Source organism: Megascapheus bottae, unplaced genomic scaffold, assembly GCF_031878675.1.
Source record: "Megascapheus bottae isolate mThoBot1 unplaced genomic scaffold, mThoBot2.hap1 HAP1_SCAFFOLD_62, whole genome shotgun sequence".
NCBI lineage: Eukaryota > Metazoa > Chordata > Mammalia > Rodentia > Geomyidae > Megascapheus > Megascapheus bottae.
In genome coordinates, this window is record NW_028327533.1 from 535,073 (window position 1) to 552,440 (window position 17,368).

Here is a 17,368-nt window from a genome sequence, read left to right on the forward strand (position 1 = left end):
GAAACAGACTTGAACTCACAGAACAGATTCCCACATATTACTTCAGTTACACTGGCACTTCTCCCAATTGACAGAATGCCTTTTTAGGCATGCTCTATCCTTAAGCTTTGGTAGCTGACCTGCCTCTCCATGGAGGCCTGGCCTGGATTTCTGGTGATTCCATGCATTTCATTGTTCCCTGTATATCCAGTAAGGTTATCTTGTACAGGTCCAGGCCAATCTGGTTTTTACCCCACCCAGGACCTATGTGTCTGGGGCCTCACATTGTAGGTGGAAAGTAAAACACATTATAATAACGACTGAAGAATTGTACACCATAATATTAACAATTAGAGTTTAATAGAAAAGTAAATACAATGAACACTGACATCATGAGAGTAAGAGATTTCTTTTCAGGAAGGGGGTAGGGAAGGTCTAAATCCTGACTGGCCTCCAAGTTGCCTTCAGGTAGTAATTCTACCTCAGAATCCTCAGAGAGTAATTATTCGTCACAGTCCTCAGAAGGGTCCTCCTCCTCATGAGAAACAGAATGTCCTTCCTGAGTTAAGAGGGGTACGGATTCTAGTTTGTCTAATAGAGATTGCTTCTCCTGTGCTGAGGCGGGTAGGACAGGATATTCTGTGAGGATTGATACATTTTCCTCCAGTGAATACAGTATTGAGAATGCACTTGCTGCTACCCCCGTACATAAGCTGGGGACATTTTCCATGAGCCCAGCGTGTGGTCTTTTAGCCTGCACAGTAAGTGAAGTGTCACTCTGACTCACGTGGACTGACTCTGGGTGGACTGTGAAAGCAAAGGGAAGGAAATGTGGCTAATCTTTTTCTTCATCCAGAGTATCTGTAAGTTCAAATGTGTCACATGTGGGGTTCAGAGCACAAGCTATAACCACAGGACTGCAAACCTGTTTGGTGTTTTCTACAGAAGGCCCATGATTTCTGGAGTGCAGTGATGATTCTCCATCTCCATCAGTCACCAGTTCCACCTGTGGGTTTTTCAGCTGGAGTTCAGGAGAAGCTCTTCTAGGGTGACCCAAACCTAAGAATGGAAATAGGTACAGCATTCTTAGAGTGGACTCTGCAAGTTGAAGTGTCACTCAACTTCCATGAGGCTCTAATGGAGGAAGCTGTAGAATTGGAGTTTGGATTGAACACTGAGGAAATGTAGAGTCTTTCTGATGAGTGCTTATGCCTGAGTCATTTCAAACAGAGAAAAGACATTACCTGGCTGACTCCACCATAAAGGGTATTTTACCAAACTGGGCCGAAGTAAGTGTCAACCAGTACCAAGACAAGGTGAGCTTCCAGCTCACAGGGTCTGAGTCACCCACACCAGGACTTCTTATTTTTCTTGGTCTCAAAGGTCGCGCATTCCTCCAGCTGATCACAAAGGATGTGTAATTGGAAGAGCAGCTCCGAGGCCGGCATGTGGAGCCTCATATAGAGCTTGAATTGTGGCAGGGTGTGGCAGTTCTTGAACTCATAGAAATCACTGCGGTAGTAGTCCAACCACATTGTGAAGATGGAACACACGATGCTGCGGGCACATTGGGGACAAGGAAAGTGAGAGCCTTCTCTCTCCATCCTGAGCCTTCTACCAAAGCCCCTTTCTTTTAGGACTCTGATGCTGTGGCTGTCCTGCAGAGATGTGCATTTGTATGCTGGGAGGAGGGAAGAGACATTCTAGAACAGGATGACTTTTACACCCCACTTTCAGAAGCTTCTGAGAGACAATCCTCTAAAATGCTCAATGTCATAGGCAGTGAGAAGGTTGTTTCCCCACAGGATCTGACTTTCTGCACACAGCCCTAGCTGTAATCCATGAGTGTCCACCCTCCCAATCACACTCACAACTCTGTTATGTATTTTTTTTGTGGTCATGGGGCTTGAACATAGGGCCTGACCACTGTCCTTGGGCTTTTTCCTCAAAGGTAGCACTTTGTCACTTGAGCCATAGCACTACTTCCAGCTTTTTTTTCTTTCTTGTTTGTGGTACTGAGCAATCAACCCAGGTCTTGGTGCATGCTAGCCTAGCACTCTACCACTAGGACAAACCTCAGAGGCCCTAAAACTGTGTTATCTAACATCCAGTGAAGTCCCAACCTCAAGACCTGGTGGAAATCACAAGTGATGTGCAAACAAAAAACTTGTGCTTAGATTAGATGTCTCAAAAATACCCAGTATTTTAGGGGGCATGGTGGTTCATGCCTGGAAGTCTAACTACTCAAGAGGCTGAGATCTGAGGAAGGAGAGTCACAGCCAGCTCAGACATAAAAGACTGTGGGAAACCTCTCCCCAATTAACCACCAGAAAAACCACAATTAGTGCTGTGATTCAATGGATAGAATGCTAGCCTTGAGCTGAAGAGCTCAGTGACACCAAAAAGGCCCAGAGTTTAAAATCTCATAACCAATAAAAAAAGTATCCAGTTTTACATGACAAATCTTCTATTTCTGTGTAAGTCCACTTACTTCTTTACTTGCTCATCTTCCTCCCAATTATGGTGGATGGATCTGTAACAATGGAAGGAGGGAAGGAGAGAGGAAGTCAACACTGTGGTTTTCAAATGTGGAGCTTACAACATAAGTACAGGGCTAGCTAAATCCCAGGCAGGAGTATAAAACTAGTGAAGTGAGATATGTCTATATAGTTCCATGAAAATTCTGCTAAGAGGCCTCTATGCATCTCTCAAAAAATGACCCAATGGCTCATGCCTCTAATCTTATCCACTCAGTAGGCTGAGATCCGAGGATCACAGTTGGAAGCCAGTCTAGTGAGGAAAAGTCTAAAGCCACTTGTCTTCAATTAGGTGGCAAAAAGCCAGAACTGGACCTATGACTCAAATGGTACATTGCTAATCTTTGAAAACCAAAGGGACAGCACTCAGCCCTGGGTTCAAGTCCAAGTGGAAGCACTGGACCACACACCAAAATGTAAATGCTTTGAGGCTCTAAACTGGCAAAGCTAACACAATCCTTCCCTGATGGCTCAGAAGTGATTCAGCCACCAGCCTTCCTCTGTCTCCGCCATTGCTACTGAAATCTTATTTCCTACTGGGAAATGGGATTTCCTAGGACCTTACCTAGGTGAGGGCTGCAATTGGGTGCCACTCACTCATGCCTATAATCCAACTTCTCAGTACGCACACTGCTAAGACTCCAGTAGCTTATGAGGGAAATGAAATGGTGTGGTGGCCCAGTCCTAATAAAGTATTCAGCTTGTGCACTTGTGTCATACTAAGCTCCCCTGTGAACACCCCAGTGAACCAAACAGGCTCAGAGAGGTGCCAAGTATTCCAAGACTCGACCAGAAGGGGCTGAGCTAGCCTGGATTTAAAGGGGAACACTCACTTTTTCAAGAGAATATCTAGCAACTGCTCTTTGTCCCCCACTGTCTGAAATTGTTCAGGAAATTTCCCACATAAAAGAGATCACCTTTCTGGTAGGCAGGGATCAGGTTCCTCAGCAGCATCTCCAACAGGCCTTCCACAGGATCCATAGGCTACAAGGCTCATTCAGAGTATGAGCTGACTCACCATCACACTATGGTGGCAAAAAAATGGATCATTCAAACAGAAATGGGAATACACTTCACACTGAGGAATTGTGATAGATTAGACTGAAAACTCCACAAACTCTCATCTCAGTATAGACACTTGAAACCAACAAGAAGGTTGTAGTGTGTGAGGAAGGTGATGGGGTCAAATAGGTTTCCTCTCAGGAATATACCTCTTCTGATTTGCCATAAATTTTCCTTGATTTCTTCCTAGACAAAGGCCTGATATACTGGAATTTTGGCTTGGCACAGATGAAGCATCTGTATCTTCAATTGACGCATCCACATCTTTCATGTCTGAGACCCCAGTCTCCTGAAGTTTGGCAACAGCACAACAACATCTTTCTGGTTCCTGAGCCACAGTCCAAGTGAGCTGGCTTGAGCTGGTTGTCAGTTATAGTGGCTTGGTTACCAGTGTTCCATATTCTGTTCCATTGTGAGGTAGGTAGGGTCAACTCTCAGGGCCCAAGGAGCTTTGGTCATTGGGCCCTGAGAGGTGACCCTACCAACCTCACAATGGAACAGAATATGGAACACTAGTAACCAAGCCACTATAACTGACAACCAGGTCAGGCCAGCTCACTTGGACTGTGGCTCAGGATCCAGAAAGATGTTGTTGTGCTGTTGCCAAAGTTCAGGAGACTGGGGTCTCAGACATGAAAGATGTGGATGCGTCAATTGAAGATATAGATGCTTCATCTGTGCCAACCCAAAATTCCAGTACCACATGCATAGCTAATGTTGGAAGTGGTGCTGTGGCTCATTGGGACAGCTATATCCTAAAGAAAGCCCAAGAACAATGCTCAGGCTCCAAGGTCAAGCCCCAGGACTATCAAAAACAAAAAAAAATGTGCAAGGGGCAAAATGGAGGCTGAGAAGGCACTGTGAAGAAAAATGGCTTGTGCAGGATGACGGGAATAGTCACAGTTATGGTTGGATCTTACCTAAGAAAGGCTCCTTGAGCCTGAGAGCAGGCTGGTATCTGGGCCTAGTTAAAGACATTGGGATTGGACAAACGAGGTGTGCTGTTTACTACATCCACATGTATATTGTTAGGTTGGAGGGGAGATTCAGCCTCCAGTATATCTTTGGGGAGGTCTTTGGTGAGCAAGGAGCTGGCTTGACCTGGTTGTCAGTTATAGTGGCTTGGTTACCAGTGTTCCATATTCTGTTCCATTGTGAGGTAGGTAGGGTCAACTCTCAGGGCCCAATGACCAAAGCTCCTCGCTCACCAGAGACCTCCCCAAAGATATACTGGAGGCTGAATCTCCCCTCCAACCTAACAATATACATGTGGATGTAGTAAACAGCACACCTCGTTTGTCCAATCCCAATGTCTTTAACTAGGCCCAGATACCAGCCTGCTCTCAGGCTCAAGGAGCCTTTCTTTAGGATATAGCTGTCCCAATGAGCCACAGCACCACTTCCAACATTAGCTATGCATGTGGTACTGAGGAATCAAACCCAGATCTTTTGGCGTGGTAGCCAAGAGCTCTACCACTAGATCAAACACACAGGCCATCTTGCACATATTTCTGACATCAATCTACTAGGACGTTGTTTGGTTTCTGTATCCTAATCTATCTTTTTTTCCTGATGAACATCTGTGATGTCATTTGTAAAAAAATGCACGTGGGAAAATCACAGAAGTATTGGCAAAATAAAAAAAGCATTACACACATAGATAAGTGTTCATTCTTTGTAGGAGAATGGATATTTTGATATGATGATGATAACTATTTATAAATACTATATTGGGGTTGGGAGTTTGGCCTAGTGGTAGAGTGCTTGCCTAGCATCCTTGAAGATCTGGGTTTCATTCCTCAGTACCACGTAGATAGAAAATCCAGATGTGGCACGGTACTCAAGTGGCATAGGGCTAGACATGAGAAAACCCAACGAAAGTGCTCAGGCCCTGAGTTCCAGCCACAGGATTGGCAGAAGAAAGAAAAGAAAAGAAAGTGCTTTTTACAAGCTATTCACTCACAGCATTTGCCTCTGAAGTCTTGGTTTCTGCATTTTTTTCCTATTCCTTTCCCTCAATGTAGACAAGAAAAAAGATTTCATAACTTGCTGTGCTGTTGTCCAAACTCTGGATATTTATTGAAGATTCAATATTGCCTGGGATATTGTGTGTGCGTGCATGTGTTTGTATAACTGCCAGTGTGTGCATGCACAGGTGTGTATAGGTTTTAGGGCTTACTCTCAGGGCCTATGTGATAACCCTCAGCATCTTTTTCTCACTGGTATTGGACTTTCACTTCTAGCTTATTGCAGCTAATTGGAGTTCAGAAATTCACACAATTTCTTGCCCTGTACATTGAAACTGATTTCTCATATGCCCAGTGCTGGGTTCTCATTCTGTTAATTGTAGTTATAGAGAAGGCTGAGATCTGAGGATTCTGGTTAGAAGCCAGCCCTGGAAAGAAAGTCACTGATAGAAATCTTTATCTTCAGTTAAGCATGAAAAAATAAGGCAAAAGTGGAACTGTGACTCAGTTCCTCTTGTACCAACCATGAGAAAAATAGTACTTGGCAGCCCCTGGTCCCTGAGAGGAATCCTTAGTACTGGTTCAAAAAAATAAAGAAAATAATCAAAAAATTAAAACTCACTGAGGACTTCATAAGGATAAAGGTACCTGTGAAATATCTTCTCCTTTCAGATTCCCCCAAGAGCTTATGTCTATCTACATTTTATCACAGTTTTGTAAAGTTATTTACACATATTCTATCTCTCTTAAACAGAGATACCCATCCTCACAAACACACACACAAACTCACATGCACTATACCACCTACCCATTTGTGTCTGGCTACGTACGTATATATAGTCATATGTATTAATCTATCTCTCTATACAAATATATAACTGCATAAAGAATATGTATTTAGACAAACAGATAGGCTACATAGATAAATAGGAATCAGGGATTTCGAGATTGTGTGCAAGTCTTCTGAGTGCAACTTATCATTCTATTGTTTGACAAGTTAGAGTCCCTCTAACTTTTGGCCAGCTCTTTGTCCTTTGCTACATTTTTTTGCCAGTCCTGGGGTTTGAACGCTTGGCCTGGGGGCTGTCAGTGAGCTTCTTTCACTCAAGGCAAGTGCTCTACCACTTAAACCACAGCACCCCTTCCAGATTTTTTTCAGTAGTTTGTTACAGATAAGAGTCTCATGGAGTTTCTGTCCTGGGCTGGCTTTTAACTGTGGTCCTCGGGTCTCAAACTCCTGAGTAGCTATGATGGGAGATTTCAGCGAATAGCCCCTGGTTTCTTTGCTTCTTTTACCCTGCTTTTTTTGGCCCCACCACAGCCATGGTATCTACCTTCCTATGTACTCTCCACCTGCCCACAGCCAGGGGTCTGACAGATGTTTTCCACCCACTTATTCATGTCCTCCTCTGTCTTGGCTGATGGTTAAGAAATGAACTCACTTGTCTGGATGCCAAACAGAAAGCCATGTGATTATTTCTCAGTCTGGAAGGTCCCATCAGATTTCTAGCCCCGCAGAAGTTCAGGTTGATGCTCCTCCAGGGCTTCTTAGATTGTTCTCATAGTAATCCACAACACTTTTGTCATCACTTGTCTAGCTATTTCATGGACTAAACCAGCATTCCCTCCAGTCTTAGATAACCATACCTCCAGGATATACGAGTGTGGATTAGGTGTGAGGCCTGCAGGTGAATCTGAGCCCCTATATTTTGGAGGGGATTTCTCCATTACAGGAAATGGAATGAACATTTAAATCTGCTTTCATGAGGTGACAATCTCAGGCAGACGTTCTTATCAAATGTTGCACGGCCCACTTCTGCTTAGGGTTGATGACCCAGCACCACAGACAATGTATTCACCCAGGCCCAATGGGACACTGAACTTTGAGGTAGGGTTTGGCTTTGGAGGTCATGAGATCTGTCTACAAAGATGAGCCCCCTCCCATGAGGCATAGAGAACAGAGCCAAAGTGCAACCCAGTTAAGCAGCAGATCAAGTTTCCCATCTTCAGTAGTGTATGGTTTGAAAACTGTGCACAGTTAATATTTGAGGTTCTGTTTCAAGTGAGCCCAAAAAGAAAGTCCATGAAACTCTCATGAAACTGCCAAGGAAAAGCCAAAGAACACTGGCATCAAGCTCCAGAATCTGTGCACCTGACCTTTTAGTGGATAACAAGCCCACCCGCATTTCTGTGGCCAAAAGAAATCTCAGCATTGACATTTTAGCATTCCTGTTATCCAAGTTTGGATGCACTAAGACTGCTTTCAATGCGACACTTAGATCCTACCATTCCCACGACATTTTGTGAGATTGCTCAATACCTCTCTGTACTTTAGCTTAATGTATTATCATCCATAACCTTCCATGAGACTGTCCTCATGACAAAGAAAAATGCAAACTGGCTTTGTATATGTAATAATTGCACAATGAAAACATGGAACACAATACTGTCCTTTAAAATACTGTATGTCTATAACCATGCATGCAGCAGAAAGCAAAAAGAATCACTTTTCACCTGAATTTTACTCTACCAAATACCTAGCACATTTCTTACTACATCCGGTTGTCTCTCTCATCCCCGGGATTTTTTTTTTGCCAGTCCTGGATGTTGAACTTATGGCCTGACCACTGTCCTTGGACTTTTTCAAGGCCAGAACTCTACCACTTGAGCCACTGCACTACTTCAGGCTTTTTCTATGTATGTAGTACTGAGGAATAGAAGCAGGTTCCTTGTGCATGCTATGCAAGCACTCTACTACTAGGTTCAACTCCCAGCCCACATCCCTTGGATTTCTATAATCATCTTTTAAGTAGCTACTATTCCTCATTTTTTCCATATTTCCCTTTTTTGGGGGGGTCATGGGGCTTGAACTTGGCCTGGGCCCTGTCCCTGAGCTCTTCAGCTCCAGGCTATTGCCCTACCCTAGGCCTGGGGCTTTTACCTAAGCTCTTCAGTTCAAGGCACTACCTTGGCCAAGCCCTACTGCCCATTTTCTAGAGGTTAACTGGGGATAATCTTCTCAGGTCCTTTTGTGCCCGGGCTGGCTTTGAACCTTGATCCTCAGATCTCAGCCTACAGAGTTCCTAGGGTTACAGGTGCGAGCCACTGTGCCCAGCCATGCTTCTAATTTTTTGCACTACTGTAAGTTTAACAAATCTATTTCTTAGTTTTGTTTTGGTACAAAATTCTGAAGGGAGCTGGTTAAAGGAATAATTAGTGGTGGTAGAAAAAATTCATCCTCCTGTTAACTTCACATCCAGAACAGTGAGAAAACACAGGTTCTTCACATTATGAACACTGGTGTTTTGTTTTGACTCATTCAACAGAACAAAAGAACAGGCTAATAGTAAATCACAAGTGATTCATCATCTGTGATTAAGTATAAAGGAAGCATTGAAGTCATTTTGGACTTACTCATCCAAAATAAATTACTTAAGACTCTTGTCTTTATTGGCCCACCAGAGAAACCAGAAGTAGAGCTGTGGCTCAAGTGGCAAGCATTAGCATAGACAAAGATGCTTAAGGAGGGCTTATGCTCTGAGTACAAGCTGAACAACTTGTGTACACACACACACACACACACACACACACACTCACACAATATATATATATATATATATATATATATATATATATATATATATCCCCAAAAGTGTGTCTTTACATGTTTTCTAAAAGTTTCATACCTAATTTGAGGCAAAAGGTGATGAAAATCATTTTCCTACTGTGCTAATTTTGCAATAAACAAGGAGGAGTATCTTCCATCATACCTTCCATTCAAAAATTGAATTTGATATAGTAAGTCATTTGTGTTTTAATGCATGGACCACACACACAGCAGACTTTACGGGAGCAGTGGAGAAATTGATGCTCTCAGGTCCTTGGCTCAAATTGTGACAGTCTTTCCCCATCCATCACTCCCAAGACCATCGTGGAGATTAGCTGACCTCAGTCTCAATGGGCCAGAACTTTTGTTACTGAGTTAATAAAATTAGCTTCACCAACCATTCTCTATTATAAAAGACACAAGTCAACAACTTCACTCTCTTAATTACTTGTAAAGCCTGAAGTGCTAATGCCCATCGTTTGTGTCCAATTCCTCTGGATAATATTAAGGGACTTCACTACTAAACACAATGGGAAATGTTGGCTCATTAGTGCCCAAGGCTAAAGACTGGTTTCCCATTATACCTAGCTTACTTCTGCCATGAAGGATTTCTCTGTATACTTCAGAATTTGTTCTCTCTCTCTGTCTCTCTCTGTGTCTCTCTGTCTCTCTCTCTGTCTCTCTCTCTCTGTCTCTGTCTCTCTGTCTCTCTCTGTCTCTCTCTCTCTCTCTCTCTCTGTCTCTCTCTCTGTCTCTCTCTCTCTCTCTCTCTCTCTCTCTCTCTCTCTCTCTCTCTCTCTCTCTCTCTCTCTCTCTCTTTCTCTGGGTTGAACTCAGGGCCTGAGCTTATTTTGCTCAAGGGTAGCACTCTACCACTTGAGCCACAGTGCTACTTCTGCCTTGCTCTTTTTATGTAGTACTGAGGAATCGAACCCAGGTCTTTATGCTTGCTAGGTAAACACTCTACCACTAAGTCACATTGGTAGCTCTTATAGAGGTTTCTGACAAAGGTTTTCCTGCATTATAATTATTTCTTCTGTGAGTGCTCTTAATACTTGCTGAAGGTTGACTTCTGAAGACTTCCTCTCATGCTTACATATAGAGATTCTATATAAAGAGAGATTCTATATGTAGTTAAATATTTTCCATTGATCAAAGTTGCTCTCCTGTATATGTTCTGAAATTTACTGAAGACTGACTTCTGATTAAAAGTCATTGCACATTTGTTATATTCATTAGTTTTCTTTTCTTCTATGTGAATCAGGTTTGTGATGAACACAGAGGTATGCCTTCCAGGTCAAACTTCCCACATTTGTAATGTTCATGAGGTTTTTTTGTCCTATGTGCATTCTACACTCTGCCATGCCTTCGAGATGGACTTTCTACATTCATTACATTCGTACAGTTTCTATCCTGTGTGTGTTGTCTGATGCAATCTCAAGTATGACTTCTTGAAAAACTTTCCCTTTTATTTAAATCATAGGATTCTCTCCAGTATGTTTTTAGTTATACATCCAGAGGTGTGCCTTCTGGGTTAAGGGTTTTATCTTGTGTTCATTCTGTGATGCAAGCTGATTTTTCTTCCAAAGACTAAAAAATCTTTCCCATTTATTACATTGCTAAGTTTTCTCATGTGTATGGATTCTCTTATGCTTGCTGAGGTGTGAATTCTGCATGAAGGTCTTTCTACATTGGTGGTTTCTGTTATGCCTCCCGAGATATGACTTCCACTTGAAGGTCTTGCCACATTTGTTGCACTCATAGGTGTGTGTATTCTGATGAACACGGAGTTGTGCCTTCCATTTGAAAAACTTTAGAGATTCACTACATTCATATGGTTTCTCTCCTGTGTGACCTGTATTATGTGTGTTGAGATGTGACTTCCTTGTGAAGGACTTTCCACATTTGTCACACTCATAAGGTTTCTCTCCTGTATGTGTATTCTGATGAACATGGAGTTGTGCCTTCCAGTTGAAAGACATTCCACATTCACTACATTCATAAGGTTTGTCTCCTGTGTGAATTATATTATGTGTCATGAGATATGCATTCCGTGTGAAGGACTTTCCACAGTTATCACACCATAAGGTTTCTCTCTGTGTGTGTTCTCTGTTCCAAATTGAGGGAAGACTTCTGTCTGAAAGACTTTCCACATTCACTACATTCATAAGGTTTCTCTCCTGTGTGAATTGTATTGTGTGTTGAGATGTGACTTCTTTGTGAAGGAATTTCCAAAATTGTTACATTCATAAGGTTTCTCTCCTGTGTCTCTTCTCTGATGCAACGTGAGATATGACTTTTGTCTGAAAGTTTTCCCACATTTATCCCATTGATAAGATTTCTCTTCTCTGTGAGATCTCTGATGCCTGCTGAGAGCTGGATTCTGGGCTTAAATTTTCTTACATTCCTAATATTTGTAAGGGTTCTCTTCTGTTGGAGATCGAGGTTGGAACGTCAGGTTTGACTTCTCAGAAATTGAATTTTCACACTTAATATACTCATCAGACATCTCAGGAGATTTGCTCTGAGGTATTGTAAGGCATATTTCATTACTGAAAGATTTCTCACATTCAGTACATATACGAGGATTCTCTCCTGTGTACGTTTTCGGTCTCAGATATCCGGCTCACAAGGTAGCTCTTAAATCTTTTTTCTCACTTCTCACTGTTTCCATGGTTGACTTTTCCCCAGCTCTGGATATATTTTGCCAGATGTATGGCACAAACTTATCTCGCTTGCTCAAGGGTAGAAATCTACCAGTTTAAGTCCCAGCTCCACTAACATGCATGGGTCTTCATGCATGATAGGCAATTATTCAACCTCACGGCCAAACTCCTGGCCCTCCACTAACAGTTTTTGAGGGGTTAAGTGGAGTTAAAGAGTTTCATGGGGACTTTTCTGACATTCCTGGCTTCAAATTAGAATTCTCAGTTTTCTTCTTCCTGGATGCTAAGACTACAGGCATGAAACATGGAACCTAGTACCAGGTTTCCTGGAAAGACCGTCTCCATTAGTGGAAACACAATTTAGAACTTTTGTCAAAGTGCTGATTAGGTATCCTGAAGAATGAGAATAAAATTATCTTAGGTTTTCTTTAGAAAGAAACGATACTTCTCAGGGCATGGAAAGTTTGATAAATATTCACGTATCTACAAAATAAAAAAGCACTTGACCTTCAAGTTAATTTGACTTTTGCTAACCTAATGACACCAGGGAGCTGTAGGTCTCCAGCATTACATCTCTGTACAGGGTACTCTGAGCATTGTCCACATCCTGCCATTCTTCCCAGCTGAAATCCACAGCTACATCATCAAATGACACCAGCTTGTGTAATGGCACATGTCCATCAAGTAATTAACCCTGAGTTATAAGCACACCAATTTTGGAATTTTATTCTTCTACATGAATGCTTTAGACTTACATAAAATATTGACCTGAATTACTTAGCGATGGCATCCAGATCCAGAATTCAAGCTCCATGCCCCACCAAAAAAAAAAGAAAGAAAAGGAAGCCAGGTGTTGGTGGCTGACATCTATAATCCTCGCTACTCAGGATACTGAGATCTGAGGACCATGGTTCAAGCCAGCTTGGCACAAAATTCCATGAGACTTATTTTCAGTTCCCACCAGAAAATGGTTAATGGCTTCTGGTCTATTGTGATAGTGCAATTGTAGTACTGACAAATGGGGGTGGCAATATATTTAGGTTATAAATGGAATTATCCCATTGAAAAGAAACTACATTGTATTATGTCATAAGGTGGTACTGTGAGAATATTGCAAAATCTTGGGGTATCAAGTAACAATATAGTGAAGTGCATCCAGCATGTTAATTTCCTATGTTTGGCATTATGATCACATGGGAAAGAAATTTATTTGCTTTCTTTTTCTGTGGGTTATAGGACTTGAACACTGTCCCTGAGCTCTTCAACTCAAAGCTACCACCCTATCTAGGAAGCCACTTCCCATATTTTACTGGTTAATTGGAGATAAGAGTCTCATAGACTTTTTAGTGGCCAGTCTGGCTTTGAATTAAATCCTCAAATATCAGCCTGGTATCTGAGTAGCTAGGATTACAGGTATAAGCCACAGCAACTGGCAAGAAATTTTTTTCTTCCTGTTTTATACTACTACAATAAGTTTATTGCATATTTTACTTTTTCAGAAGCACTAATTGTTCAGACTGAGGATGGCATTTGTTCTGTATATACTGGGGTAATGTTAGAGAAAGGTCAGCTGTGGGGACAAATTTAATACAAAAACTAGTAGTAGCAAAATATATGTGAAATTTAATTTCTGGTTACTTCTTTATGAAGAAGACAGTAAAACTATTAGAATAGATTATAACTACTACATAACAAACTTTTTAAAGGAGAATATTAAGCGGGGGATGGTGGCTCACAGCTGAAATTCTAATTACTAAGGAGTCTGAGATCTGAGGATCAAGGTTTAAAGCCAGCCAGGTCACAAAATGACCTGAGACTCTACTCTCCAATTAACCTCTAGAAAACAGGAAGTTGTGCTTGGCTCAATGGTAGTATGATAGCCTTCAGCTGAAGAGCTAAGGGACAGGGCTCAGGTAGAGTTTAAGCTCCATGATCCATAAAAAGCCAAAAAACAAATACACAGGATAGGACTCACCTATACTCCCTGAACTTGAGAAACTCAAGAAGGATTTCTAGCCATTCTAGACTACATGAAAAGATCTATCATCAAAAAGAATCAGGGGGGGGAAGGGCTGGGATTTTGTCATAGTGCTAGAGTGCTTGCCTAGAATGAATGAAGACCAGGGTTCAATTCCTCAGTACCACAAACATAGAAAAAGGCAGAAGTGGTGCTTGGGCTCAAGTATCAGAACACTAGTCTTGAGGAAAGCTCAAGGACAGTGCTCAGACCAAGTTCAAGCCCCAGGACTGGCAAAAGAATAAACAATTAGGAAGCTGGGCAGAGTGGGTGTGGTGTCTCACTTCTGTAATCCTAGCTACTCAGGAGTCTGAGATCTGAAGATCAAGGTTCAAAGCCAGCCTGGCACAAAAAGACCTGAGACTCTTATTTCCAATTAACCTTTAGAAAATGGGAAGTGGGGCTTTGGTTCCAGGGTACGGTGGTAGCCTTGAGGTGAAGAGTTCAGGGACAGTGCCCAGGCTGAGTTCAAGCTCCATGACCCACCAAAAAGAAAGAATAGGGAAAAATCTGGATTCTGTAAAATACATCAGGGATATAAATTATGTATATGTCCCCTTTCCATTTGAAATTACAAATTAAGTGTTTGGAAACATTTTAAAAGTCTTTATCTAGAAATGTATCAATAATAGCTTCTAACTTACACTGGGAGTTTATTAGAATATTCAAATGTAATGAAAAGAAAAAACAAATCCTCAGCACCACATCAAATGAGGTTACGCCATATAAAGGCAATACAATCAGGAGAAATCAAATTATTTGCTGAGTATTGGTATGTGGTACATAGAAATTTCTTATAGGGGGACCAAGACTTTGAGCTAGTGGCAGCATGCTTGCGTGGCATGCACAAAGTCCTGGGCTCGATTCCTTGGTAGAAGTGGTGCTGTGGATCAAGTGGTAGAGCTCTAGCCTTGAGAAAGACCAAGGACAGTGCTCAGGCCCTGAGTTCAAGCCCAGGACTGGCAAAATTAATTAGTTAATTAATTAATTAATTATTTTTCTTGTAGGGAGCCCTGAAGTTGAGCTAAAGGTAGAAAATTCTAAGAGGTTGTAACTCCACCCTGACAACACTCTGAGAGCTGGCCATGGATGGCATAAAACAGACAACTCAAGAGGGTTAAGAGACTGGAGTACCAAACCCCTTTCCCTTCCTTACTGCTGCAAAGGCTGGGAAATGAACCTTGGGTACTGCTGACTTTTTTTGCCAGTCCTTGGTCTTGAACTCAGGGCTGAGCATTATTCTTGAGCATTCCTAAAGGCAGGCACTCTACCACATGAGCTAGTGCACCACTTCTGGCTTTTTCTTTTCTTTTTTGGGGGGTCCTGTGGATTGAAATCTGGGCCTGGGCACTGTCCCTGAGCTCTTCAACTCAAGGCTACTACTGCCCTACCTTCCCCCTGACCCAAAGCCCCGTTCCTGTTTTCTGGTGGTTATTTGGAGATAAGAGTCTCATGTTCTTCAGTGCCCGGGCTGGCTTTGAACCACAGTCCTCAGATTTCAACCTTGAGTAGGATTATAGGACTGACCCACATGAAGAAATTGATAGTGAGAAGTTAGTACTGAAGAGATTCATGTATAAATCTTTACTCTCAGAAACCATTACCACTTAGGTAAAAGGCAAGGAGATGCATAAAATACTCCAGTGGTATCTGAATCTAGAAAATATTCATGTTCTTCACTTAATGGTTGAGAAGGACAGCAGCAATATATACATATTCCAAGAAAATAAAGGAAAGAGCTTATTCTCCCATGGTAAATCAAAATAGTATTTGAAAAACACAACCATGAGGATTCTATAGGTAGATGGTAAGTACTCAGTTTAAAACTCTACCAATACATAGTGGAATTCTTTGTGATGGTTTAAAGTCCTAAAGTTAGGATGGGAGAAAATGTCTACCTTGACCTGGCACGGTGGCTCACACCTGGAATCCTAGCTACTCCAGAGGCTGATGTCTGAGGATCATAGTTCAAACCAGCCTGGGAGCTAAAGACTCTGAGACCCTTATCTCCCAATTAACCACTATAAAACAGGATGTGGCACTGTGTCTCCATATGTAGGGTGGTAGTCTTGAGCTGAAGAGCTCAAGGACAGTGCCCAGACCCAGACTTCAAGCCCCACAACCAAAAACAAAAAAAAAGCCAGGTGCGATGCCTCACACCTTTAATCCTACTCAGGAGGCTAAGGTCTGAGGATCAAGTTTCAAAGCCAGCCCAGGAACAAAAGGACCTGAGACTCTTATCTCCAATTAACCTGGAGAAAATGGGCAGTGGGCTTGGCTCAAGGGTAGGGTAGTAGCCTTGAGCTGAAGAGCTCAGGGACAACACCCAGGCTGAAGTCCAACTACCAGAACCCACAGTAAATAAATGAATAAGTAAATAAATGAAAAACAAATGTAAAGAAAGCAAATGTGTTCACATTAAAGAAACTTGGAATCTTATTTATGATTTTGTCTTTTTTTTCATTGTAACTCATTTAGATATCCAAGAAATGAAGGACATAATTACAGCCTGCCAGAAAAATTCAGTCTATGTGAAGCAGCAGTCACCAATAGTTATACAGTGGAAGAAAGAGGGAGATTTGTGAGAACATTTGATTTGAGTTCAAAATGTAAAGCAGAGCCGAGTAGGAATAATCTGGATTCCTTAGTGATGAAGACTGAAGAATTCAGTGAGTGTCAGAACACACTCCTTTACAGTGAGCCTGATGACATACATGCTGCATCTAGGCCAGGTGTGCCTCCTGTAGTTGAAGAATCCTTCAGATATTCAGAGCATTTTAAATCAAAATTTGAGTGTTCTGATGAGCTGAAGTATTTTGAATATGGTGAAGAAGGGAAGGTTTTAAACTCAGAGAGCATATTTTTTTAAGCAGAATTGGGTTTTTGTGGGAGACTCTGACAATAAACATAACCAGCTTAGAGATGACTATGATAAGTCTACTCACAATACCCAAGCAGTAGTAGAGAGAGGGAAGAAAACAAGTGAATGTACCAGATGTGGAAAAACATACACCTAGAAATCAGCTCTTAGGAGACACTGGAGAATTCATACAGAAAAGATACCATATGAATGCAACAAATGTGGAAAGTCTTTCACCCAGAAGTTAGGCCTTAATAATCATCGGAGAACACACAGAGGAGAGAAACATTATGGATGTAATGAATGTGGAAAATCCTTCTCCCTGATGGCATACCTTATTACTCATCATAGGATACTCACAGGAGAGAAATCATATACATATAACAGGTGTGGAATGTCTTACACCAGGAAAATAGACTTACACTCCATCGCAGAACACACACAGGAGAGAAACCTTATGAATATAATGAATGTGGAATGTCATTCTCCTGGAAGACAAGCCTTACTAATCATCAGACAACACTCACAGGAGAGAAACCATATCAATGTAAGAAATGTCAGAAGTCTTTCAGAATGAAGTCATACCTCATTTTGTATCAGAGAACATACTCAGGAGAGAAACCTTATGAATGTAAAAGATGTGGAAAGTTTTTTGCCCACAAGTCAGCACTTA

At 41.8% G+C, this 17,368-nt stretch overlaps 1 long non-coding RNA gene across 1 annotated transcript; it reads right to left on the reverse strand.

Annotated features, from left to right (window-relative positions):
• Positions 1 to 1,363: 1,363 nt before the first annotated feature.
• Positions 1,364 to 3,141, reverse strand: LOC150039698 (uncharacterized). Its single transcript, XR_016534256.1, has 3 exons — positions 3,082 to 3,141; positions 2,471 to 2,512; positions 1,364 to 1,536 (listed from the first exon to the last, which is right to left on the reverse strand). It is a non-coding gene; the product is annotated as an uncharacterized LOC150039698 (long non-coding RNA).
• Positions 3,142 to 17,368: the final 14,227 nt, after the last annotated feature.